Below are 21,236 nucleotides of genomic sequence, written 5' to 3'. Positions count from 1 at the left end.
GATGTGGAAGCATTGTAAAGGGTGTAAAGGAGATTTACCAGGATGCTGCCTGGATTGGAGGGTAGGTCTTATGAGGAAAGGTTGAGGGAGCTAGGGCTTTTCTCATTGGAGCAAAGGAGGATGAGAGGTGACTTAATTGAGGTGTATAAGATGATGAGAGAGATAGATCGAGTGGATGTTCAGCGACATTTTCCTCAGGTGGATGTAGCTGCTCCAAGGGGGTATAACTATAAGGTTCATAGTGGGAGATATAGGAGGGATGTCAGAGGTAGGTTCTTTACTCAGAGAGTGGTTGGGGCGTGGAACGCAATCCCAGCTATGGTAGTGGAGTCGGACACTTTAGGAACTTTCAAGCGGTTATTGGATAGGCATATGGAGTGCACTAGAATGATTGGGAGTAGGTTGATTTGACCTTAGTTTCAGACTAGTTCGGCACAACATCGTGGGCTGAAGGACCTGTACTGTGCTGTACAGTTCTATGTTCTACATGATGTAGATGTGGGAAAGGCTGTTCCGATCAAACAACATCCACACAGACCTAACCCTTTAAAATTGGCACAGGTTAACAAAGAGATTGAGAGTATGCTTAAAAATGGCATAATTGAAGTGGGTTGCAGCCAATGGAGCTCACCCATAGTGATGGTACCAAAACCAGATAGTACCCAATGGTTGTGTGTGGACTATAGAAAGGTTAATGCAGTTACAAGAACGGACTCTTATCCTATCCCACGTTTGGAGGATTGCATTGAGAAAGTGGGACAATCAGCTTTTATTTCCAAACTGTATTTACTTACATGTTACTGGCAGGTACCTTTATCCGAAAGGGCGAAGGATATTTCAGCTTTTATGACACCAGATGGTATATACCAATTCAAAGTTATGCCATTTGGCATGAAAAACGCCCCAGCCACATTTCAACGGTTAACTAACAAAGTTGTTTCAGGATTACCCAATTGTGCGGTATACATCGATGATCTGGTAATTTTCAGCCAGACATGGACAGAACATTTGAAACATATGAGGGAGTTATTCGATCGACTTCAGGAGGCAGGTTTGGTGATAAACCTAGCCAAAAGTGAATTTGGAAAAGCCCAAGTCACTTTCCTTGGCCATACAATTGGACAGGGTCGAATGTTCACACGGGATGTGAAACCAACAGTTATTGAGGAGTTTCAGATACCCTCAAGATGAAGGGAAATAATGCGATTTCTTGGCATGAGTGGATTTGATCGAACATTTGTGCAAATGTTTTGTCACGTGATTGCTCCACTGACGAACTTGCTCAAGAAGCGTAACAAATTCCAGTGGACAGCGGAGTTTCAACATGTATTTGACTGCCTGAAAGCTGTGATCACCAATGCTCCTGTGTTGGAGAATTACAAGGGACTCTGTGATAAGATTGAACTAAAGTATCTGACTTTAAAGAGAAATGCTGAGGCGTAGAGAAATGGACGATCGTGCAGAGACCTTCGTGTTCAAAGACACTGTCATTCGAGAAGGATTTCAGTTGGAAGAAGAAGAAAAAAAAAGACTATTATTATACCTGTTTGCATGTGTTGTTTTTTTAAATGAAAAGTATATTTATTGTGTGCATTTCTTAAAGGATAGTGAAAAGGTGAAAAATGAAACCATCTTGAAGTTGATGGGTTTTTTTTTTCTTGCGGGGAGGTGTCATGAGAATGTCACTTTAAGAAATATTTGGCTGCTCATATTACTGCAGTGATGTCAGAGTGTGGGATGAGCTGGGCTGTCTGTTAGCTTTTTACTTTCGTTTTCGGCTGTTTGCTGCAGGGTGTGTTTTAGTTTCGTTTTCAGTGTTGGAGCTGAAGCCAGACAGAGCAGGTGAGCTGTTGATCTCTCTGCCATGAAAAGACTATCTCTTGATCATTTGGTGAATTCAGAATGTTTTAAGTAGTGAATGTAAACCTGATGTGCTTCTGTTAAAAGGTGTTTCTTCTGTCTTCTGGATGTTGTTTGGGAAGTTATTAGGCATTACTTAGTGTTGTATTCTTTGGGGGTTGTATTTGAATTAATGGTTGCTAAGATGTTCATTGTATGTTTTAAAAAGGTTAACTTGAGTTCATAGAATAAACATTGTTTTGCTTTAAAAAATACTTTTCGATTTCTGCTGTACCACACCTGTAGAGTGGGCCGTGTGCTCCCCATACCACAATCTATTAAAAGTTGTGCGTCAGGTGAATTCCATGATAAACTTTGGGGTTCTCTAAACCCTGGCCTATAACAATAGATCTCTGAAGGCAGAAGGGCAGGTTAATAGGGTTGTGAAAAAGGCATATGGGACACATGCCTATATCAATTGAGGCATAGATTACAAAAGCAGGAAGGTCACGTTGGAGTTGTATAGGACTTTGGTGAGGTTACAGCTGGAGTACTCCATGCGGACAGTGACCCGGAGCCAGGATCGAATCTGGGTCCTCAGTGCCATGAGGCAGCGGTGCTAACCACTGTACCATCGTGCCGCACGGTATGGGCAACACGGTAGCACAAGTGATTAGCACTGTGGCTTCACATCGCCAGGGTCCCAGGTTCGAATCCCCGCTGGGTCACTGTCTCTGCGGAGTCTGCACGTTCTCCCCGTGTGTGCGTGGGTTTCCTCCGGTGCTCCGGTTTCCTCCTACAGTCCAAAGATGTGCAAGTTAGGTGGATTGGCCATGATAAATTGCCCTCAGTGACCAAAAAAGGTTAGTGGGGGGTTATTGGGTTACGGGGATAAGGTGGAAGTGAGGGATTAAGTGGGTCGGTGCAGATTCGATGGGCCAAATGGCCTCCTTCTGCACTGTATGTTCTATGTGCCGCCATAGCCTTTAATGTTATGATGTGCCAAGTACTCATCCAGGTACTTTTTAAAGAATTTTAGTGAGGCCACAGCTGGAGTACTGAGTGCAATTCTGGTTGCCACATTATAGGAAGGATGTGATTGCACCAGAGGGGGTGCAGAGGCGATTCACCAGGATGTTGCCTGGGATGGAACATTTAGGTTATGAAGAGAGGTTGGATAGGCTTGGGTTGTTTTCGCTGGAGCAGAGAAGACTGAGGGGCGACCTGATTGAGGTGTACATGATTATGAGGCGCATGGACAGGGTGGATAGGGAGCAGCTGTTCTTGTTAGTTGAAGGGTCAGTTACGAGGGGACACAGGTTCAAGGTGAGGAGCAGGAGGGATGGAGGGATTTGAGGAAAACCATTTTATCCAGAGGGTGGTGATGGTCTGGAACTGCCTTGGGAGAGTGGTAGAGGCGGGTTGCCTCACATCCTTTAAAAGATACCTGGATGAGCACTTGGCACGTCATAACATTCAAGGCTTTGGCGCATGCTGCCCACGGTGCCGACGACCCGGATTTGATCCTGGGTTACTGTCAGTGTGGAGTTTGCACATTCTCCCCGTGTCTGCGTGGGTTTCACCCCCACAACCCAAAGATGTGCAGGTTAGGTGGATTGGACACTCTAAATTGCTCCTTAATTGGGAAAAAAAAAGAATTGGTACTTTAAATTAAAATAAAATAAAACGTCTGGCAGGCCATATGTAGAGAAGGTTTGTCGAAGTTTTTGTTTGTTGAGGATGATGTTGTTGTTCTCATTTCATGAATATCAAGTCACTTATGGCGGCAATGTGGTTAGCACTGTTGCTTCACAGCGCCAGGGTCCCAGGTTCGATTCCCGGCTTGGGTCACTGTCTGTGCGGAGTCTGCATGTTCTCCCCTTGTCTGCGTGGGTTTCCTCCGGGTGCTCCGGTTTCCTCCCACAAGTCCCCAAACATGTGCTTGTTAGGTGAATTTGACATTCTGAATTCTCCCTCTGTGTACCCGAACAGGCCGACTAGGGGATTTTTACAGTAACTTCATTCTAATGTAAGTTTTTTGTGACAATAAAAGAAAGACTTGAGACGGGCATCAACATTAATTAAGATTATAATGTCCATTAAAGAACCCGCAAAATCCACTATAACCGTGCCCAAGCCACTCCCATGGGTGCAAGTGATCTGCAGGAGGCAGAGTTTGTTGCGATTGGCATTGATCACAAACCCGACTAGATTTTCGATATCTGGTAACCAAACATAACTTCTGGCGAGTATTTTCATTTGACTCTGGGTATTATGTAACTCGTGCAGCACTCTCGATCCCCACAGTAACATTCTGTCCTCACAATTCAGTCATCTTCGTACAGCTGGAATGGTTTGAATTGGTTTGACCTGTCAAAGTGCCATCCGTGGAGGACCATATGCTTCACCTGGACCAGATGGACTACACCCCAGAGTTCGAAAAGAGATAGCTGAGGAGATTGCGTACAGTTCTGGTCACCGCATTATAGGAAGGACGTGGAGGCTTTGGAGCGGGTGCAGAGGAGATTTACCAGGATGTTGCCTGGTATGGAGGGAAAATCTTATGAGGAAAGGCTGACGGACTTGAGGTTGTTTTCGTTGGAGAGAAGAAGGTTAAGAGGAGACTTAATAGAGGCATACAAAATGATCAGGGGGTTGGATAGGGTGGACAGTGAGAGCCTTCTCCCGCGGATGGATATGGCTGGCACGAGGGGACATAACTTTAAACTGAGGGGTAATAGATATAGGACAGAGGTCAGAGGTAGGTTCTTTACGCAAAGAGTAGTGAGGCCGTGGAATGCCCTACCTGCTACAGTAGTGAACTCGCCAACATTGAGGGCATTTAAAAGTTTATTGGATAAACATATGGATGATAATGGCATAGTGTAGGTTAGATGGCTTTTGTTTCGGTGCAACATCGTGGGCCGAAGGGCCTGTACTGCGCTGTATTGTTCTATGTTCTATGTTCTATTGTGGATCTTTCAGGAATCACTGTGGGCGGGAAGGGTCCCAGAGGACTGGGAAAGTGGCTAATGTAACACCGCTGAAGTGAGGGAGGCAGAAGATGGGAAATTATAGGCCGGTTAGCCTGACTTCGGTCATTGGTAAGATTTTAGAGTCCATTATTAAAGATGAGATCGGAGCGGCATGTGGTGCAGTGGTTATCACTGGGATTACGGTGCTGAGGACCCGGGTTCGAATCCCAGCCCTGGGTCACTGTCTGTGCGGAGTTTGCACATTCTGCCCATGTCTGTGTGGATTTCACCCCCACAACTCAAAGATGTGCAGATTAGGTGGATTGACCATGCTAAATTGCCCTTAATTGGGAAAAAAATATTTGGGTGCTCTAAATTTAAAAAAAAAATTAAAGATGAGATCACGGGGTACTCGGAAGTGCATGATAAAATCGGACTAAGTCAGCATAGCTTCGTCAAGGGGAAGTCACGTCTGCCAAATCTGTTAGAGTTCTTTGAGGAAGTAACAAGGAATTTAGACAAGGAGAACCACCACTGGACGTGATTTATTTAGATTTCCAGAAGGCCTTTGACAAGGTGCCGCATAGGAGACTGTTAAATAAGTTAAAAGCCCGTGGTGTTAAGGGTAAGATCCTGGAATGGATAGAGGATTGGCTGACTGGCAGAAGGCAAAGAGTGGGGATAAAGGGGTGTTTTTCAGGATGATGTGGAGATGCCAGCATTGGACTGGGGTGAGCACAGTAAGAAGTCTTACAACACCAGGTTGAAGTCCAACAGGCTTGTTTCGAATCACTAGCTTTCGGAGCGCAGCTCCTTCCTCAGGTGAATGCACGGCATGCAAGGCAGAACGGTAGCACAGTGGTTAGCACAGTTGCTTCACAGCTCCAGGGTCCCAGGTTCGATACCCGGCTTGGGTCACTGTCTGTGCGGAGTCTGCACATTCTCCCCGTGTCTGCATGGGTTTCCTCCGGGTGCTCCGGTTTCCTCCCACAGTCCAAAGAGGGGGATTGGCTATGCTAAATTGCCGGGTGAAAAATGAAACCATCTTGAAGTTGATGGGTTTTTTTTTTCTTGCGGGGAGGTGTCATGAGAATGTCACTTTAAGAAATATTTGGCTGCTCATATTACTGCAGTGATGTCAGAGTGTGGGAGGAGCTGGGCTGTCTGTCAGCTTTTTACTTTCGTTTTCAGCTGTTTGCTGCAGGGTGTGTTTTAGTTTCGTTTTCAGTGTTGGAGCTGAAGCCAGACAGAGCAGGTGAGCTGTTGATCTCTCTGCCATGAAAAGACTATCTCTTGATCATTTGGTGAATTCAGAATGTTTTAAGTAGTGAATGTAAATCTGATGTGCTTCTGTTAAAAGGTGTTTCTTCTGTCTTCTGGATGTTGTTTGGGAAGTTATTAGGCATTACTTAGTGTTGTATTCTTTGGGGGTTGTATTTGAATTAATGGTTGCTAAGATGTTCATTGTATGTTTTAAAAAGGTTAACTTGAGTTCATAGAATAAACATTGTTTTGCTTTAAAAAATACTTTTCGATTTCTGCTGTACCACACCTGTAGAGTGGGCCGTGTGCTCCCCATACCACAATCTATTAAAAGTTGTGCGTCATATAGGCTATATATAGGCTATGCTAAATTGCCCTTAGTGTCAAAAACAAAAGGTTAGTTGGGGTTATGGGGATAGGGTGGATGTGTGGGCTTGGGTAGGATGCTCTTTCCAAGGGCCGGTGCAGACTCGATGGACCGAATGGTCTCCTTCTGCACTGTAAATTCTATGAAACCTGTTGGACTTTAACCTGGTGTTGTAAGACTTACTTTTTCAGGATGGCAGCCGGTGACTAGTGGTGTGCCTCAGGGGTCTGTGCTGGGACCACAACTTTTCACAATATACATTAATGATCTGGAAGAAGGAACTGAAGGCACTGTTGCTAAGTTTTCGGATGATACAAAGATTTGTACAGACAGGTAGTATTTAGGAAGCAGGCGGGCTGCAGAAGGTCTTGGACAGGCTAGGAGAGTGGGCAATGAAGTGGCAGATGGAATACAATGTGGAAAAGTGTGAAGTTATGCACTTTGGAAGGAGAAATGGAGGCATAGAGTATTTTCTAAATGGGCAGATGCTTAGGCACGAAGGGACTTGGGAGTCGTTGTTCACGTTTCTCTTAAGGTTAAGGTGCAGGTTCAGTCGGCAGTGAGGCAAACACAATGTTAGCATTCATGTCAAGAGGGCTAGAATACAAGACCAGGGATGTACTTCTGAGGCTGTATACGGTTCTGGTCAGACCCCATTTGGAATATTGTGAACAGTTTTGGGCCCCCTATCTAAGGAAGGATGTGCTGGCCTTGGAAAGGGTTCAGAGGAGGTTCACAAGAATGCACAGGGCTAAATCGCTGGCTTTGAAAGCAGACCAAGGCAGGCCAGCAGCACGGTTCAATTCCCGTACCAGCCTCCCCGAACAGGCGCCGGAATGTGGTGACTAGGGGCTTTTCACAGTAACTTCATTGAAGCCTACTTGTGACAATAAGTGATTTTCATTTAATCCCTGGAATGAAGAGCTTGTGGTATGAGGAACGGTTGAGGACTCTGGGTCTGTACTCGTTGGAATTTAGAAGAATGAGGGGGGAATCTTATTGAAACTTGGAACCTGAATTGCAGCTCCAGTGTACAGGAGGTTGAGAGCAGTGAGGTCATGAGTAAGGTTTCAAGGTCGCAGGAGTGTACCGGCAGGCAGGAAGGTGGTTTGAAGTGTGTCTACTTCAACACCAGGAGCATCCGGAATAAGGTGGGTGAACTTGCAGCATGGGTTGGTACCTGGGACTTCAATATTGTGGCCATTTCGGAGACATGGATAGAGCAGGGACAGGAATGGTTGTTGCAGGTGCCGGGGTTTATATATTTCAGTAAGCTCAGGGCAGGTGTTAAAAGAGTGGAGGTGTGGCATTGTTAGTCAAGGACAGTATTACGGTGGCAGAAAGGACGTTTGATGAGGACTCATCTATTGAAGTAGTATGGGCTGAGGTTAGAAACAGGAAAGGAGAGGTCACCCTGTTGGGAGTTTTCTATAGGCCTCCGAAAAGTTACAGAGATGTAGCGGAAAGGATTGCAAAGATGATTCTGGATAGGAGCGAACGTAACAGGGTAGTTGTTATGGGGGACTTTAACTTTCCAAATATTGACTGGAAACGCTATCGTTCGAGTACTTTAGATGGGTCCGTTTTTGTCCAATGTGTGCAGGAGGGTTTCCTGACACAGAATGTAGATAGGCCAACAAGAGGCGAGGCCACATTGGATTTGGTACTGGGTAATGAACCAGGCCAGGTGTTAGAACAAAGAACAAAGAACAAAGAAATGTACAGCACAGGAACAGGCCCTTCGGCCCTCCAAGCCCGTGCCGACCATACTGCCCGACTAAACTACAATCTTCTACACTTCCTGGGTCCGTATCCTTCTATTCCCATCCTATTCATATATTTGTCAAGATGCCCCTTAAATGTCCCTATTGTCCCTGCTTCCACTACCTCCTCCGGTAGCGAGTTCCAGGTACCCACTACCCTCTGCGTAAAAAACTTGCCTCGTACATCTACTCTAAACCTTGCCCCTCTCACCTTAAACCTATGCCCCCTAGTAATTGACCCCTCTACCCTGGGGAAAAGCCTCTAACTATCCACTCTGTCTATGCCCCTCATAATTTTGTATACCTCTATCAGGTCGCCCCTCAACCTCCTTCGTTCCAGTGAGAACAAACAGAGTTTATTCAATCGCTCCTCATAGCTTATGCCCTCCATACCAGGCAACATTCTGGTAAATCTCTTCTGCACCCTCTCTAAAGCCTCCACATCCTTCTGGTAGTGTGGCGACCAGAATTGAACACTATACTCCAAGTGTGGCCTAACTAAGGTTCTATACAGCTGCAACATGACTTGCCAATTCTTATACTCAATCCCCCGGCCAATGAAGGCAAGCATGCCGTATGCCTTCGTGACTACCTTCTCCACCTGTGTTGCCCCTTTCAATGACCTGTGGACCTGTACTCCTAGATCTCTTTGACTTTCAATACTCTTGAGGGTTCTACCATTCACTGTATATTCCCTACCTGCATTAGACCTTCCAAAATGCATTACCTCACATTTGTCCGGATTAAACTCCATCTGCCATCTCTCCGCCCAAGTCTCCAGACAATCTAAATCCTGCTGTATCCTCAGACAGTCCTCATCGCTATCCGCAATTCCACCAACCTTTGTGTCGTCTGCAAACTTACTAATCAGACCAGTTACATTTTCCTCCAAATCATTTATATATACTACAAAGAGCAAAGGTCCCAGCACTGATCCCTGTGGAACACCACTGGTCACAGCCCTCCAATTAGAAAAGCATCCTTCCATTGCTACTCTCTGCCTTCTATGACCTAGCCAGTTCTGTATCCATCTTGCCAGCTCACCCCTGATCCCGTGTGACTTCACCTTTTGTACTAGTCTACCATGAGGGACCTTGTCAAAGGCCTTACTGAAGTCCATATAGACAACATCTACTGCCCTACCTGCATCAATCATCTTAGTGACCTCCTCGAAAAACTCTATCAAGTTAGTGAGACACGACCTCCCCTTCACAAAACCGTGCTGCCTCTCACTAATACGTCCATTTGCTTCCAAATGGGAGTAGATCCTGTCTCTAAGAATTCTCTCCAGTAATTTCCCTACCACTGAAGTAAGGCTCACCGGCCTGTAGTTCCCGGGATTATCCTTGCTACCCTTCTTAAACAGAGGAACAAGATTGGCTATTCTCCAGTCCTCCGGGACATCCCCTGAAGACAGCGAGGATCCAAAGATTTCTGTCAAGGCCTCAGCAATTTCCTCTCCAGCCTCCTTCAGTATTCTGGGGTAGATCCCATCAGGCCCTGGGGACTTATCTACCTTAATATTTTTTAAGACACCCAACACCTCGTCTTTTTGGATCACAATGTGACCCAGGCTATCGACACCCGCTTCTCCAGACTCAACATCTACCAATTCCTTCTCTTTGGTGAATACTGATGCAAAGTATTCATTTAGTACCTCGCCCATTTCCTCTGGCTCCACACATAGATTCCCTTGCCTATCCTTCAGTGGGCCAACCCTTTCCCTGGCTACCCTCTTGCTTTTTATGTACGTGTAAAAAGCCTTGGGATTTTCCTTAACCCTATTTGCTAATGACTTTTCGATTTGGAGGTAGGTGAGCACTTTGGTGACAGTGACCACAATTCGGTTACGTTTACTTTAGCCATGGAAAGGGATAGGTATATACCGCAGGGCAAGAGTTATAGCTGGGGGAAAGGCAATTATGATGCGATTAGGCAAGACTTAGGATGCAGAGGATGGGGAAGGAAACTGCAGGGGATGGGCACAATTGAAATGTGGAGCTTGTTCAAGGAACAGCTACTGCGTATCCTTGATAAGTATGCACCTGTCAGGCAGGGAGGAAGTGGTCGAGCGAGAGAACTGTGGTTTACTAAAGTAGTTGAATCACTTGTCAAGAGGAAGAAGGAGGCTTATGTAAAGATGAGACGTGAAGGTTCAGTTAGGGCGCTTGACAGTTACATGTTAGCCAGGAAGGACCTAAAGAGAGAGCTAAGAAGAGCCAGGAAGGGACATGAGAAATCCTTGGCAGGTAGGATCAAGAAAAACCCTAAAGCTTTCTATAGGTATGTCAGGAATAAAAGAATGACTAGGGTAAGAGTAGGGCCAGTCAAGGACAGTAGTGGGAAGTTGTGCGTCGAGTCCGAGGAGATGGGAGAGGCACTAAATGAATATTTTTCGTCAGTATTCACACAGGAAAAAGACAATGTTGTCAAGGAAAACATTCGGGGCAGCACGGTAGCATTGCGGATAGCACAATTGCTTCACAGCTCCAGGGTCCCAGGTTCGATTCCGGCTTGGGTCACTGTCTGTGCGGAGTCTGTACATCCTCCCCGTGTGTGCGTGGGTTTCCTCCGGGTGCTCCGGTTTCCTCCCACAGTCCAAAGATGTGCAGGTTAGGTGGATTGGCCATGATAAATTGCCCTTAGTGTCCAAAATTGCCCTTAGTGTTGGGTGGAGTTACTGGGTTATGGGGATAGGGTGGAGGTGTTGAACTTGGGTAAGGTGCTCTTTCCAAGAGCCGGTGCAGACTCGATGGGCCGAATGGCCTCCTTCTGCACTGTAAATTCTATGAAAATACTGAGATACAGGCTACTAGACTAGACGGGATTGAGGTTCATAAGGAGGAGGTGTTAGCATTCTGGAAGTGTGAAAATAGATACGTCCCCTGGGCCGAATGGGATTGATCCTAGGATTCTCTGGGAAGCTAGGGAGGAGATTGCTGAGCCTTTGGCTTTGATCTTTATGTCATCATTGTCTACAGGAATAGTGCCAGAAGACACTATAGCAAATGTTGTCCCTTTGTTCAAGATGGGGAGTAGAGACAACCCCGGTAACTATAGACCAGTGAGCCTTACTTCTGTTGTGGGCAAAGTCTTGGAAAGGTTTATAAGATTAGGATTTATAATCATCGAGAAAGGAATAATTTGATTAGGGATAGTCAACACGGTTTTGTGAAGTGTAGGACGTGCCTCAGAAACCTTATTGAGTTCTTTGAGAAGGTGACCAAACAGGTGGACGAGGATAAAGCAGTTCATGTGGTGTATATGGATTTCAGTAAAGCGTTTGATAAGGTTCCCCATGGTAGGCTATTGCAGAAAATACGGAGGCATGGGATTCAGAGAGATTTAGCAGTTTGCCTCAGAAATTGGCTAGCTGGAAGAAGACAAAGGGTGGTGATTGATGGGCAATGTTCAGACTGGAGTCCCGTTACTAGTGGTGTACCACAAGGATCTGTTGTGGGGCCACCGCTGTTTGTTATCTTTATAAATGACCTGGAGGATGGCGTAGAAGGAAGGGTGAGTAAATTTGCGGATGACACTAAAGTCGGTGGAGTTGTGGACAGTGCGGAAGGATTTTGCAGGTTACAGAGGGACATAGATAAGCTGCAGAGCTGGGCTGAGAAGTGGCAAATGGAGTTTAATGCAGAAAAGTGTGACGTGATTCATTTTGGAAGGAGTAACAGGAATACAGAGTACTGGGCTAATGGTAAGATTCTTGGTAGTGTGGATGAGCAGAGAGATCTCGGTGTCCATGTACATAGATCCCTGAAAGTTGCCACCCAGGTTGATAGGGTTGTTAAGAAGGCGTACGGTGTGTTAGCTTTTATTGGTAGAGGGATTGAGTTTCGGAGCCATGAGGTCATGTTGCAGCTGTACAAAACTCTGGTGCGGCCGCATTTGGAGTATTGCGTGCAGTTCTGGTCGCTGCATTATAGGAAGGATGTGGAAGCATTGGAAAGGGTGCAGAGGAGATTTACCAGGATGTTGCCTGGTATGGAGGGAAGGTCTTATGAGGAAAGGCTGAGGGACTTGAGGCTGTTTTCATTAGAGAGAAGGTTAAGAGGTGACTTAATAGAGGCATACAAGATGAGCAGAGGATTAGATAGGGTGGACAGTGAGAGCCTTTTTCCTCGGATAGTGATGGCTAACACGAGGGGACATAGCTTTAAATTGAGGGGAGATAGATATAGGACAAATGTCAGAGGCAAGTTCTTTACTCAGAGAGTAGTAAGGGCGTGGAATGTCCTGCCTGCAACAGTAGTAGACTCGCCAACATTAGGGACATTTAAATGGTCATTGGATAAACATATGTATGATAATGGAGTAGTGTAGATGGGCTTTAGATTGGTTTCACAGGTTGGCGCAACATTGAGGGCCGAAGGGCCTGTATAGCACTGTAATGTTCTATTCTATCTATCTACTTACAGGATACTGCGAGGCCTGGATAGCATGGACGTGGAGAGGATGTCTCCACTTGTAGGAAAAACTAGAAGCAGAGGACATAATCTCAGACTCAAGGGACGATCCTTTAAACAGAGATGTTCAGCCAGAGGGTAGTGAATCTGTGAAACTCTGCCGCAGAAGGTTGTGGAAGCCAAATCACTGTGTCTTTAAGACAGAGATAGATAGGTTCTTGATTAATAAGGGGATCAGGGGTTTTGGGGAGAAGGCAGGAGAATGGGGATGAGAAAAATATTAGCCCTGATTGAATCACGGAGCAGACTAATGGACCGAGTGGCCTAATTCTGCTCCTATGTCTTATGGTCTTCACTTTGAACAGTACTGGATCTCATTGGGTCCAATTCCAAATTTGCTTCGATGATACCGGCAGCTTATCCAAGAAGTTAAGGGCTGTCAATATTTCTTGTGGTACTGTGTTGCTAATTTTTGGTTGTCCCACCGGAGTGGTTAGTTGTGTCTTTACTTAATTTGCTCTGTTTTATAACCTTTGCTCTAGAGTCGCCAGGTATCTTTATGATACCACCACGAGGTTCAGGTTCAAGTGCTGATCAATAACTCAATACACCAGTTAGTAAGTTTCAAATCAAAACACATTTATTATACACAGTCAATCACTACTCATGTATAAAACTCTACTTACTAGACTATCGCTAACACTAAAAGGCCTATACTTAGCTTTGGAACTGGCCCACCAGGTCAGGGGAACAAATGGCCTTTCGTTCGATTCTGAGTCTGGTAGCTAGGAGCGCCTATCTCGTAGCGTGCGTTGACTGGAGACTTACTTGGTTGGTGCAGCTGCTAGGCAGGTTACGGTCAAGGGTTGTTTCGAGCTGCTGAGAGACCCTGCCAAGAAGGACGAATTGAACTTGGGGGACTTTATTTTATAGTCCCCAGGGGCTTCGCGCCCTTTTGGGCGGACCCCGTACCTGGTTTCAAGTGATTGGACTAAGTTCTGATCACTTGGATCGATTTCTCCAATACTGGAGCTGTTCCCTGATCGTTGGGCGGTTCCTAAATGCCCGTTGGCCTTCCTTTGTCTTGGCTGCTGCTGGCGCCGAGGAGTCTGGCTTGGCCTTGTTTGTCTTAACTGTTTCCAATTGTTCCCGGGGATCGCTCATTAATATGTAGATGGTTGTTAGTTTTAGTGCTGTCTGGGTTCCTGCAAGTTCTGATATACAGGAAACTTTGCACCTGCTTGTTTTTCCTGCGTTAGACTGAATTTCCCTGCATTCTTAGCGGATCTCCATTTTAAAGTCGGGAAGTGGCCAACCCAGGTGGCTACGACTGGGGGTGGTGATATGGTTTGAGATAGTGAAAGGCAACTCAGGACATCTAATTTTGAGATTTGAGCACCTGGTCGTGGAGGCTTTGGAGAGTACAGAAATTGCCTGGTATGGAGGGTATTAGCTATGAGGAGAGATCGAATAAACTGGGATTGTTCTCCCTAGAGAGACAGAGGCTGAGGGGCGAGCTGATAGAAGTTTATAAAATTAAGAGGGGTATAGACAGGGTGAACAGTTGGGGGGCTTTTTCCCAGGGCGGAAATGACAATTACAAGGGGGCACAAGTTCAAGGTGAGGGGGGATAGGTTCAGTGGTGACGTGCGGAGCAAGTTTTTTTACACAGAGGGTGGTGGTGGCCGGGAATGCACTGCCAGGAGATGTGATTGAGGCAGATACGTTAGCGACCTTTAAGATTTACCTGGATAGATACATGAACAGATGGGTATAGAAGGATATAAGCGGTTGGTCTAGATAGGCACGTGATCGGCACAGGCTTGGCGGGCCAAAGGGCCTGTTCCTGTGCTGTACTGTTCTTTTTGGTTGGAGTTGGAATATTATAATAGCCCCCATGTGGTCCACAGGGATACCCTGGAGTCTGGACTCGAAACGTTAGCTCTATTCTCTCCCGACAAATACTGCCAGACCTGCTGAGATTTTCCAGCATTTTCTCTTTGGTATAAACTGGCTATAGTAATTAACCATTCCTGTAAAATCACAGACAAGTGACAACTCAGAAACAATGTCTGTAGAAAAGTTTGGTTTTATTCTGGTTACTAAATGCTCACCCTACTTCCCGAAGGGTCTCCAATGCCTGGCCCACACCCGGGTATTTATATCCCAGCACTCTGAGGAAAAGGAGGATTAGCCCCACCCACTCACCTGGGTAGATCATATTCAGGTGAGGCCACAGGGTCTCTGATGGTGCAGATCCCTGGCCTCCTATAGGGCTATAACCTGCCCCCCCCCCAACTCTGATACATTGTCCATTTCGACAAAAGGGGGAATATCCTTTGCCCTCTTTGCCAAAGGCCGACTATTCGGCGCCCGTCACTTGTGCCCGGAGGGATGTAACGGACCGCGGAGCGTCGCTACCTGATCAAACGTCTGGGAAGTTCCTCAGCCTTTCATTCAGCGGTCAGAGAATAGAGCAGGATATAAATCGGTGAGACTTGTGCTGCGAAAGGGGCAGATTGAGTTTAATCCGGACAAATGTGAGGTAATGCATTTTGGGAAGTGTAAGAAAAGGTGGGAATCATACAGTAAATGGCAGAACCCTTAGGAGTATTGACAGGCAGAGATGTGGGTATACAGGTCCACAGATCACTGAAAGTGGCAATGCAGGTGAATAAGGTAGTCAAAAATGTATACTGAGCGACTTCTGGTGGCGGCTATGAAGGAGTAAGTCGTACATTTAGTGGCTCCCGCTCGGGTCGGACTTTTGGACCTTTTCCCCCAATTTTCTACCGGACTTGAATTGTAAAACTGATGACAGAGGCAATTGTGTACTGAATTCCCACATTGGTGCAGGAGAGAAATGCTCGTAAAGGCAGAAACAGAAGGCTTGGGCTGAAGCTGCAGCGGGAGACAGCATGGCGGAGGACCGGACCTCTGGTTTGTCGACCCAGTGGTCAATGGAGCAGCTGATGCAAGTTATTCAGGAAGGCTTTGCTAAGCAGAAACGGGACTGCTTGGACCCAATAAAAGAGTCAACTGAGCGGCTGGAGCTTAGATTGAACGCCCAAGATCGGGCGATCCAGAAGGTAGAGAAGGCGCTGGCTGAGCAGGAGGAACATCAAACTGCGGTGGAGTTGGAGGTGGGGATGCTGAGAGAACAGCAGAAGCTGCACCTGGAGAAGGTGGAGGACCTAGAGAATAGGTCCCGCCAGCAGAACTTGAGAATTGTTGGGCTCCCGGAGGGATCCGAAGGAGCGGGCGCTTGGGCATAAATCACAGATATGTTGGAGAAACTGCTGGGGGATGGAGCATTCTCCCGGCCCTTGGAGGTGGGTAGGGCTCACAGAGCACTCGCGAGGAAGCCGCGAATGGGAGACACCCCGAGGGCAATGGTGGTGAGATTCCACAGGTACTTGGATAAGGAGCGCATTCTACAGTGGGCCAAGCAGACACGGAGCTGTAAGCGGGACAATAGTATCCTGCAGGTTTACCAAGACCTGAGTGTGGAGGTGGCCAAGAGAAGAGCAGGCTTCAACCAGATTAGGTTAATCCTTTTTAAGACAAAGGTGAAGTTCGGACTGTTGTATCCGGCCCGTCTCTGGGTCACGCACGAGGAACAGCACTTTTATTTTGTGTCGCTTGAGGACGCGCTGGATTTTGCGAAAAGGAAAGGACTTGTGGTGGACTGAGAACTTTTGAACTTTGCTGCAACGTTCAGGCTTTTTTTTTTTTTTTTTTCTGTTCTTTTAAAAAATGTTTCTCGTTTTGTGGAAGCTGTTTTTAATGCCTTTTGCATTGATTTGGGACCAGCGGTAGAGCTGAGTGAGTTAAGGTCATTAGCACTATTGGGGGATGGAGGTGTGCTTGTTTAGATCTTGGTGTTTTTCTGTCAGGCAATTGTGTGGGGATTCTTAATTGTTGGAGTATGTTTGTATGAGAGCGCGGGGGGGGGGGGGGGGGGGGGGGAAGAAGAGGAGGGGGAGAGAAGACGACAATAGGTGCGAGACTATCCGGCACCAGGGATGGGGACCACCAAGCTAGCTGGGCGGGCTAGCTCACGGAAGCGTAGTGGGTGGTGTGCATATGTTCGCTTTAGTAAAGGGGTTGGATTACAGCAGTGTTCTTCAAAGTCGCGGGCGCGACCTGCGGGTGTGTCATGGGTGGGTGTCGGGAGGGTCGCAGAGCCATTGTCCGATCGCACAAATCCCCGCGCAGCAGCCGGCTTTTCATAACGCCGGCTGCAAGCGGCCGCGAACATGTTTAAAAAAAAATTTGGCCGCAGTGCGCATGCGCTCACGATGATCACCGTGCATGCGCACTCGGCGAACATGATTAAAAAATTTGGCCGCATTGCGCATGCGTGCACGAAGATCGGGCACGCATGCGCAGTGTGCCCGCTATTTTTTTTTAAACGTTGCAGCTTTTTGTTTTACAAGTTCTATAGTGGTTTTTATTCATTTATTTTATTCATTTCATTTTTTTCAAGTTCGGGGGGGGTTTTATTCATTTATTATATTCATTTCATTTTTTTTTTTACAAATTATTCCTTTCCAGATGATTATACATCCTATCTCTTATAAACCTTTCCAAGATTTTTCCCACAACAGAAGTAAGGCCCTAGTTACCGGGGATATCTCTACTCTCCTTCTTGAACAAGGGGACATCATTTGCTATCCTCCAGTCTTCAGGCACGATTCCTGTAGAAAAAGGTGACTTAAGGATCAAAGCCAAGGGCTCAGCAATCTCCACCCTAGCTTCCCAGAGAATCCGAGGATAAATCCCATCCGGCCCAGGGGACTTATCTATTTTTACACTTTCCAGAATTGCTAATACCTTCTCCTTATGAACCTCAAGCCCTTCTAGTCTAGTAGCCTGAATCTCAGTATTCTCCTTGACAACATTGTCTTTTTCCTGTGTGAATACTGACGAAAAATATTCATTTAGCACCTCTCCTATCTCCTCGAACTCCAAGCACAACTTCCCACTACTGCCCTTGACTGGCCCTACTCTTACCCTAGTCATTCTTTTATTCCTGACATATCTATAGAAAGCTTTAGGGTTATCCTTGATCCTACCTGCCAAAGACTTCTCATGTCCCCTCCTGGCTCTTCTTAGCTCGCTTTAGGTCCTTCCTAGCTAACTTGTAACTCTCGAACGCCCTAACTGAACCTTCATGTCTCTTTACATAAGTCTCCTTCTTCCTCTTGACAAGCTCCACATTTCCATTGTGCCCATCCCCTGCAGTTTTCCTCTCCATCCGATGTATCCTAAGTCTTGCCTCATCACATCATAATTGCCTTTCCCCCAGATATAACTCTTACCCTGCGGTATATACCTATCCCTTTCCATCACTAAAGTAAACGTAATCAAATTGTGGTCACTATCACCAAAGTGCTCACCTACCTCCAAATCTAACACCTGCCCTGGTTCATTACCCAGTACCAAATCCAATATGGCCTCGCCTCTCGTTGGCCAATCTACACACTGTGTCAGGAAACTCTCCTGCACACATTGGACAAAAACGGGCCCAGCTAACGTACTCGAACTATAGCGTTTCCAGTCAATATTTGGAAAGTTAAAGTCTCCCATAACAACTACCCTGTTGCTTTCACTCCTATCCAGAATCATCTTTGCAATCCTTTCCTCTACATCTCTGTAACTTTTCGGAGGCCTATAGAAAACTCCCAACAGGGTGACCCCTCCTTTCCTGTTTCTAACCTCAACCCATACTACTTTAATAGATGAGTCCTCATCAAATGTCCTTTCTGCCACCGTAATACTGTCCTTGACTAACAATGCCACCCCTCCCCCCCTTTTACCACCTTCCCTGAGCTTACTGAAATATCTAAATCCTGGCACCTGCAACAACCATTCCTGTCCCTGCTCTATCCATGTCTCCGAAATGGCCACAACATCGAAGTCCCAGGTGCCAACCCATGCCGCAAGTTCACCCACCTTATTTCGGATGCTCCTGGCATTGAAGAAGACACACTTTAACCACCTTCCTGCTGCCGGTACACTCCTGCAACTTTGAAACCCTACTCATGACCTCACTACTCAACCTCCTGTATACTGGAGCTACAATTCAGGTTCCCAAGCCCCTGCTGAACCAGTTTAAACCCTCCCGAAGAGCATTAGCAAATTTCCCCCCCAGAATATTGGTACCCCTCTGGTCCAGGTGCAGACCATCCCGTTTGTGGAGGTCCCACCGACCCCAGAATGAGCCCCAATTATCCAGAAATCTGAAACCCTCCCTCCTGCACCTTCCCTGTAGCCACGTGTTCAACTCCTCTCTCTCGTCTCGCTATCACGTGGCACGGGTAACAACCCAGAGATAATAACTCTGTTTGTCCTAGATCTAAGTTTCCACCCTAGCTCCCCGAAGTCCTGCGTTACATCCCCATCCCTTTTCCTACCTATGTCGTTGGTACCTATGTGGACCACGACTTGGGGCTGCTCCCCCTCCCCCTTAAGGATCCCGAAAACATGATCCGAGACATCACGCACCCTGGCACCTGGGAGGCAACACACCAACCGCGAGTCTCTCTCGTTCCCACAGAATCTCCTATCTATCCCAACTATAGAGTCTCCAATGACTAATGCTCTACTCCTCTCCCCCTGCCTTTGAGCAACAGGGACAGACTCTGTGCCAGAGACCTGTACCCCATGGCTTAACCCTGGTAAGTCGTCGTCCCCAACAGTATCCAAAGTGGTATACTTGTTACTAAGGGGAACGGCCACAGGGGATCCCTGTACTGACTGCTTCCTCCCGGCCCCTCTCACCGTCACCCATCTTTATTCTTCGGAGTAACTACATCCCTGAAGCTTCTATCTATGACCACCTCTGCCTTCCGAATGATCCGAAGTTCATCCAACTCCAGCTCCAGTTCCCTAACGTGGTTTCTGAGGAGCTGGAGATGGGTGCACTTCCCAGATGAAACCAGCAGGGACACTGATGGCGTCCCTCACCTCAAGCATTCTGCAGGAGAAACATTGCACTACCTTCCCAGTCAACCCCTCTAGATTAAAAAAAAAGCTTACCTGTTATTCACTCCCCTTCTCAGCAAGCACTCACTCAGCAAACTCTGCGCCCCTCACGATAACACCGGAGGGAAAATAAATAAAAACTACTTACCAGTCACCAGCCAATCCCTTACCTGCAGGCTGTGACGTCACGGTTCAACTTTCTTTCCACTTCTACCTGCCCTCGAGCCCTCCTCTTGATCCTTACAGCCGTTGTTTTTTTTTGGTTAGAGCGGGTAGGGAGGGAAACACTGAAGTGTTTCGGGTTTAAGTGTCACTTGACAAGAGCTTCTCCACAAACCACCTCCAAGTTAGGGTGAGCACACAGACGTATGCAAATTTCCCTGCAACGGCCAATCAGCAGCTCCGCTCTACTGCTGTAGCTGTGCATTTAAACGTTCCTTCTTGATCGCCGTCCCCTGCACCTTCTGGGTCTCCACCAGCTTTTCAATCGACGTCTTCATAGGGGCCAGCATCTCTGCAATTAAATCAGCAAAGCAGCTTTGTAAAATCTCCTGCTGCTCTCGTGACCACTGGACCCACGCTGCCTGATCCCCACCAGCCGCGATCTTGCTTTTCCACACCCGATCTCCTCTCTTCTCCAAAGCCACTTTTTAACCCCCCCCCCCCCCACTCCATACAGCGATGGGGGACCCTCACTAATTCCTTCCCACAACGGGAATCATCATCAAAGTGCTGCTGGAGCTCCTTAAAAGGGCCCAAAAGTCCGTTATCGGCGAGAGCTGCCGACCGTGAGACCTACCTCGGCATAGCCACAACCGGAAGTCCACCGCTAGTCGCCTTATTTAATGAATATGAATGTATGTCAGTCCATTAATTAGATGGATAATGATTGGCCCAGGAGGGTTATCTTATGAAACGTTGGACAGGTTGGGCTGTATCCATTAGAGTTTAGAAGATTAATTGAAACGTGCAAGATCCTGAAGGGTGCAAGTTGAAAGGATGTTTCGCCGTCTGGGTGATTAGACCAAGAACACAGTCGAAAATAAAGGGCTTTCCTAGTAAGACAGAACTATTTTGTCTTAAGGGTCACACATCTCCCCAGAGTGATGGAGGCAGGGTTAATGAATTTTTAAGGCAAAGGTAGAAAAGGAGTCAGTTATTTAGATAGGTGGAATGGATCGTTGAGGCCTAATAATGGCAGAGCAGGTTAGAGGGGCCAAATGGCTTGCTCTTCCCAATTAGTATATTGGATAATCAACTTCAACATTTGCAGTTGACACCAAATTGGGTAACGGGTGGGAAAACCGAAGACTGATTGAAGATTAATAAGTGGCAAATAACCAATATAAATGCAACAGTCCCTTTTAGTAGGAGAAATAACTGCTCAAACTATGAGCTGAGTGCATGGATAAATAAAAAGTTGAGACACAGGTTAATAAGACCATTAAAAATGCAAACCAAAGCCTCTACAGATAAGTCAAGGGCAGTGGAGCACTTATTTTTAAAAAAAGGCAGTTTTGTTCACTGGAGAATTCCTACTGCCTCTTTCCTCCTTCCACAATGTTTTTTGCTTGGTGAAGGACAACTGTAACCACCACCTCCCCCCACATTACATGTGGAATGG

This window comes from Scyliorhinus torazame, chromosome 13 (assembly GCF_047496885.1).
Source record: "Scyliorhinus torazame isolate Kashiwa2021f chromosome 13, sScyTor2.1, whole genome shotgun sequence".
In the NCBI taxonomy this organism is placed as follows: domain Eukaryota; kingdom Metazoa; phylum Chordata; class Chondrichthyes; order Carcharhiniformes; family Scyliorhinidae; genus Scyliorhinus; species Scyliorhinus torazame.
Note: the sequence above shows the minus strand (reverse complement) of the source record.